Raw genomic sequence first — 7184 nt, 5'->3', positions numbered from 1 at the left:
TCTTTAACATGGTAACTTGTTTTCTTGCAGGCACCGATTGGGCGTGGATTTGTGATCTCCGGAATAGGTAAGTATATTTTTTTGTTTTGGGTAAGTATTATGGTTTTAATTAAGGTAAGTATTTTACTTTTAACTGCTTTTTTTGCTTTTTTTTGTCCCAAATAATGCTTATTTGCAATTGTTTACATTCAATATGATAGTATTATGGTTTTAATTAAGGTAAGTATTTTACTTTCAACTGCTTTTTTTGCTTTTTTTTGTCCCAAATAATGCTTATTTGCAATTGTTTACATTCAATTTGATAGGTATGCACATTTTTTTTGTTTTGGGTGAGTATTGTGGTTTTATTTGAGGTGAGTATTTACTTTTAACTGCATTTTGGTCTCAAATAGTGCTTATTTGCCATTATTTTTTGTTCAAATTTGTGTTTACGTTCAGATTTTGACTTGTTTATTTTCAAATTTAACTTGCAGGTTGACGTTTTTGTCTTGTCGGGAAATGGGGTATTTTTTTGTTTTGGGTAAGTATTATGGTTTTAATTAAGGTAAGTATTTTACTTTTAACTGCTTTTTTTGCTTTTTTTTGTCCCAAATAATGCTTATTTGCAATTGTTTACATTCAATTTGATAGGTATGCACATTTTTTGTTTTTGTTTTGGGTGAGTATTGTGGTTTTATTTGAGGTAAGTATTTACTTTTAACTGCCTTTTGGTCTCAAATAGTGCTTATTTGCCATTATTGTTCAAATTTGTGTTTACGTTCAGATTTTGACTTGTTTATTTTCAAATTTAACTTGCAGGTTGACGTTTTTGTCTTGTCGGGAAATGGGGTCAGGTTAGGGTTAGGGTTAGGGTTAGGGTTAAGGTTAGGGTTAGGGTTAGGGTTAGGATTAGGGTTAGGGTCGGGGGTTAGGTTAGGATGGGGGATAGGTTAGGATTAGGGCTGGGATAAGACCAGTTTAGGGGACAGCACACAGACGTAACAGGAGCTCGATGGAAACCGGAAACGTGGGGGGGGCGATCTGGAGGTGGCACAGGCGAGTTAGGATTAGGTAAAGAGTTCCTCCCCCGAAGGAGAGGAACAAAGGCACGGTCCTACCATCCCGGCCCGCACCCCACAACCAGCTCCAGAGCATCCTGCCCGTTGCGGCCGCACCCGCCATGCTGGCCAGGACCAATTAGGGCTTAATAAAGATCATTTGTGACCTTGAACACGTGTTTGTGCTTATTGTAAGTTTGTTTCTTGATTGCACTTTACCTATCCGGTCGCCTTTGTTATATAATTAATAAGTGAGTCTCGATTTGGCATGTAAGATTGACAGCTGCGCTTGCGTTCAACTAAATATTCGTACCTCGCACCTAATTCATCGACTCCCCTATCTGGGTGGAGCGAGAGCATCTTGCTCTGTGCGGCATCCATGCGCTCTCCTATTTGGGTAGAGCGTGGGTAAATTACTATTTGTTTCCAATTGGTTTTGTACCGGCGTCATTTTGCGCTAAATTTTGTTCATCTGTGTGGCCATCGACAACGTTTCGGCACCTTTTGTGCCTTCTTCAGGTCTGGCACACAGGAATTGCATCTAAATTTAGTTTAGTTTCATCACATGGGGAGCTGCTTCCCCTTCCACGGCCGCATCGAGACTGAGAGCTCCTGCTCCGAACGGTGCTTATATACACTCCTCCAAGTGGGCGGAGCCAGCGATTTGCGCTTGTTTCTTTAACATGGTAACTTGTTTTCTTGCAGGCACCGATTGGGCGTGGATTTGTGATCTCCGGAATAGGTAAGTATATTTTTTTGTTTTGGGTAAGTATTATGGTTTTAATTAAGGTAAGTATTTTACTTTTAACTGCTTTTTTTGCTTTTTTTTGTCCCAAATAATGCTTATTTGCAATTGTTTACATTCAATATGATAGTATTATGGTTTTAATTAAGGTAAGTATTTTACTTTCAACTGCTTTTTTTGCTTTTTTTTGTCCCAAATAATGCTTATTTGCAATTGTTTACATTCAATTTGATAGGTATGCACATTTTTTTTGTTTTGGGTGAGTATTGTGGTTTTATTTGAGGTGAGTATTTACTTTTAACTGCATTTTGGTCTCAAATAGTGCTTATTTGCCATTATTTTTTGTTCAAATTTGTGTTTACGTTCAGATTTTGACTTGTTTATTTTCAAATTTAACTTGCAGGTTGACGTTTTTGTCTTGTCGGGAAATGGGGTATTTTTTTGTTTTGGGTAAGTATTATGGTTTTAATTAAGGTAAGTATTTTACTTTTAACTGCTTTTTTTGCTTTTTTTTGTCCCAAATAATGCTTATTTGCAATTGTTTACATTCAATTTGATAGGTATGCACATTTTTTGTTTTTGTTTTGGGTGAGTATTGTGGTTTTATTTGAGGTAAGTATTTACTTTTAACTGCCTTTTGGTCTCAAATAGTGCTTATTTGCCATTATTGTTCAAATTTGTGTTTACGTTCAGATTTTGACTTGTTTATTTTCAAATTTAACTTGCAGGTTGACGTTTTTGTCTTGTCGGGAAATGGGGTCAGGTTAGGGTTAGGGTTAGGGTTAAGGTTAGGGTTAGGGTTAGGGTTAGGATTAGGGTTAGGGTCGGGGGTTAGGTTAGGATGGGGGATAGGTTAGGATTAGGGCTGGGATAAGACCAGTTTAGGGGACAGCACACAGACGTAACAGGAGCTCGATGGAAACCGGAAACGTGGGGGGGGCGATCTGGAGGTGGCACAGGCGAGTTAGGATTAGGTAAAGAGTTCCTCCCCCGAAGGAGAGGAACAAAGGCACGGTCCTACCATCCCGGCCCGCACCCCACAACCAGCTCCAGAGCATCCTGCCCGTTGCGGCCGCACCCGCCATGCTGGCCAGGACCAATTAGGGCTTAATAAAGATCGTTTGTGACCTTGAACACGTGTTTGTGCTTATTGTAAGTTTGTTTCTTGATTGCACTTTACCTATCCGGTCGCCTTTGTTATATAATTAATAAGTGAGTCTCGATTTGGCATGTAAGATTGACAGCTGCGCTTGCGTTCAACTAAATATTCGTACCTCGCACCTAATTCATCGACTCCCCTATCTGGGTGGAGCGAGAGCATCTTGCTCTGTGCGGCATCCATGCGCTCTCCTATTTGGGTAGAGCGTGGGTAAATTACTATTTGTTTCCAATTGGTTTTGTACCGGCGTCATTTTGCGCTAAATTTTGTTCATCTGTGTGGCCATCGACAACGTTTCGGCACCTTTTGTGCCTTCTTCAGGTCTGGCACACAGGAATTGCATCTAAATTTAGTTTAGTTTCATCACATGGGGAGCTGCTTCCCCTTCCACGGCCGCATCGAGACTGAGAGCTCCTGCTCCGAACGGTGCTTATATACACTCCTCCAAGTGGGCGGAGCCAGCGATTTGCGCTTGTTTCTTTAACATGGTAACTTGTTTTCTTGCAGGCACCGATTGGGCGTGGATTTGTGATCTCCGGAATAGGTAAGTATATTTTTTTGTTTTGGGTAAGTATTATGGTTTTAATTAAGGTAAGTATTTTACTTTTAACTGCTTTTTTTGCTTTTTTTTGTCCCAAATAATGCTTATTTGCAATTGTTTACATTCAATATGATAGTATTATGGTTTTAATTAAGGTAAGTATTTTACTTTCAACTGCTTTTTTTGCTTTTTTTTGTCCCAAATAATGCTTATTTGCAATTGTTTACATTCAATTTGATAGGTATGCACATTTTTTTTGTTTTGGGTGAGTATTGTGGTTTTATTTGAGGTGAGTATTTACTTTTAACTGCATTTTGGTCTCAAATAGTGCTTATTTGCCATTATTTTTTGTTCAAATTTGTGTTTACGTTCAGATTTTGACTTGTTTATTTTCAAATTTAACTTGCAGGTTGACGTTTTTGTCTTGTCGGGAAATGGGGTATTTTTTTGTTTTGGGTAAGTATTATGGTTTTAATTAAGGTAAGTATTTTACTTTTAACTGCTTTTTTTGCTTTTTTTTGTCCCAAATAATGCTTATTTGCAATTGTTTACATTCAATTTGATAGGTATGCACATTTTTTGTTTTTGTTTTGGGTGAGTATTGTGGTTTTATTTGAGGTAAGTATTTACTTTTAACTGCCTTTTGGTCTCAAATAGTGCTTATTTGCCATTATTGTTCAAATTTGTGTTTACGTTCAGATTTTGACTTGTTTATTTTCAAATTTAACTTGCAGGTTGACGTTTTTGTCTTGTCGGGAAATGGGGTCAGGTTAGGGTTAGGGTTAGGGTTAAGGTTAGGGTTAGGGTTAGGGTTAGGATTAGGGTTAGGGTCGGGGGTTAGGTTAGGATGGGGGATAGGTTAGGATTAGGGCTGGGATAAGACCAGTTTAGGGGACAGCACACAGACGTAACAGGAGCTCGATGGAAACCGGAAACGTGGGGGGGGCGATCTGGAGGTGGCACAGGCGAGTTAGGATTAGGTAAAGAGTTCCTCCCCCGAAGGAGAGGAACAAAGGCACGGTCCTACCATCCCGGCCCGCACCCCACAACCAGCTCCAGAGCATCCTGCCCGTTGCGGCCGCACCCGCCATGCTGGCCAGGACCAATTAGGGCTTAATAAAGATCATTTGTGACCTTGAACACGTGTTTGTGCTTATTGTAAGTTTGTTTCTTGATTGCACTTTACCTATCCGGTCGCCTTTGTTATATAATTAATAAGTGAGTCTCGATTTGGCATGTAAGATTGACAGCTGCGCTTGCGTTCAACTAAATATTCGTACCTCGCACCTAATTCATCGACTCCCCTATCTGGGTGGAGCGAGAGCATCTTGCTCTGTGCGGCATCCATGCGCTCTCCTATTTGGGTAGAGCGTGGGTAAATTACTATTTGTTTCCAATTGGTTTTGTACCGGCGTCATTTTGCGCTAAATTTTGTTCATCTGTGTGGCCATCGACAACGTTTCGGCACCTTTTGTGCCTTCTTCAGGTCTGGCACACAGGAATTGCATCTAAATTTAGTTTAGTTTCATCACATGGGGAGCTGCTTCCCCTTCCACGGCCGCATCGAGACTGAGAGCTCCTGCTCCGAACGGTGCTTATATACACTCCTCCAAGTGGGCGGAGCCAGCGATTTGCGCTTGTTTCTTTAACATGGTAACTTGTTTTCTTGCAGGCACCGATTGGGCGTGGATTTGTGATCTCCGGAATAGGTAAGTATATTTTTTTGTTTTGGGTAAGTATTATGGTTTTAATTAAGGTAAGTATTTTACTTTTAACTGCTTTTTTTGCTTTTTTTTGTCCCAAATAATGCTTATTTGCAATTGTTTACATTCAATATGATAGTATTATGGTTTTAATTAAGGTAAGTATTTTACTTTCAACTGCTTTTTTTGCTTTTTTTTGTCCCAAATAATGCTTATTTGCAATTGTTTACATTCAATTTGATAGGTATGCACATTTTTTTTGTTTTGGGTGAGTATTGTGGTTTTATTTGAGGTGAGTATTTACTTTTAACTGCATTTTGGTCTCAAATAGTGCTTATTTGCCATTATTTTTTGTTCAAATTTGTGTTTACGTTCAGATTTTGACTTGTTTATTTTCAAATTTAACTTGCAGGTTGACGTTTTTGTCTTGTCGGGAAATGGGGTATTTTTTTGTTTTGGGTAAGTATTATGGTTTTAATTAAGGTAAGTATTTTACTTTTAACTGCTTTTTTTGCTTTTTTTTGTCCCAAATAATGCTTATTTGCAATTGTTTACATTCAATTTGATAGGTATGCACATTTTTTGTTTTTGTTTTGGGTGAGTATTGTGGTTTTATTTGAGGTAAGTATTTACTTTTAACTGCCTTTTGGTCTCAAATAGTGCTTATTTGCCATTATTGTTCAAATTTGTGTTTACGTTCAGATTTTGACTTGTTTATTTTCAAATTTAACTTGCAGGTTGACGTTTTTGTCTTGTCGGGAAATGGGGTCAGGTTAGGGTTAGGGTTAGGGTTAGGGTTAAGGTTAGGGTTAGGGTTAGGGTTAGGATTAGGGTTAGGGTCGGGGGTTAGGTTAGGATGGGGGATAGGTTAGGATTAGGGCTGGGATAAGACCAGTTTAGGGGACAGCACACAGACGTAACAGGAGCTCGATGGAAACCGGAAACGTGGGGGGGGCGATCTGGAGGTGGCACAGGCGAGTTAGGATTAGGTAAAGAGTTCCTCCCCCGAAGGAGAGGAACAAAGGCACGGTCCTACCATCCCGGCCCGCACCCCACAACCAGCTCCAGAGCATCCTGCCCGTTGCGGCCGCACCCGCCATGCTGGCCAGGACCAATTAGGGCTTAATAAAGATCATTTGTGACCTTGAACACGTGTTTGTGCTTATTGTAAGTTTGTTTCTTGATTGCACTTTACCTATCCGGTCGCCTTTGTTATATAATTAATAAGTGAGTCTCGATTTGGCATGTAAGATTGACAGCTGCGCTTGCGTTCAACTAAATATTCGTACCTCGCACCTAATTCATCGACTCCCCTATCTGGGTGGAGCGAGAGCATCTTGCTCTGTGCGGCATCCATGCGCTCTCCTATTTGGGTAGAGCGTGGGTAAATTACTATTTGTTTCCAATTGGTTTTGTACCGGCGTCATTTTGCGCTAAATTTTGTTCATCTGTGTGGCCATCGACAACGTTTCGGCACCTTTTGTGCCTTCTTCAGGTCTGGCACACAGGAATTGCATCTAAATTTAGTTTAGTTTCATCACATGGGGAGCTGCTTCCCCTTCCACGGCCGCATCGAGACTGAGAGCTCCTGCTCCGAACGGTGCTTATATACACTCCTCCAAGTGGGCGGAGCCAGCGATTTGCGCTTGTTTCTTTAACATGGTAACTTGTTTTCTTGCAGGCACCGATTGGGCGTGGATTTGTGATCTCCGGAATAGGTAAGTATATTTTTTTGTTTTGGGTAAGTATTATGGTTTTAATTAAGGTAAGTATTTTACTTTTAACTGCTTTTTTTGCTTTTTTTTGTCCCAAATAATGCTTATTTGCAATTGTTTACATTCAATATGATAGTATTATGGTTTTAATTAAGGTAAGTATTTTACTTTCAACTGCTTTTTTTGCTTTTTTTTGTCCCAAATAATGCTTATTTGCAATTGTTTACATTCAATTTGATAGGTATGCACATTTTTTTTGTTTTGGGTGAGTATTGTGGTTTTAT

This window comes from Syngnathus floridae, unplaced genomic scaffold (assembly GCF_059516105.1).
Source record: "Syngnathus floridae isolate MCC-2025c unplaced genomic scaffold, RoL_Sflo_1.0 HiC_scaffold_27, whole genome shotgun sequence".
Taxonomy (NCBI): domain Eukaryota; kingdom Metazoa; phylum Chordata; class Actinopteri; order Syngnathiformes; family Syngnathidae; genus Syngnathus; species Syngnathus floridae.
This window is presented reverse-complemented; position numbering follows the sequence as displayed.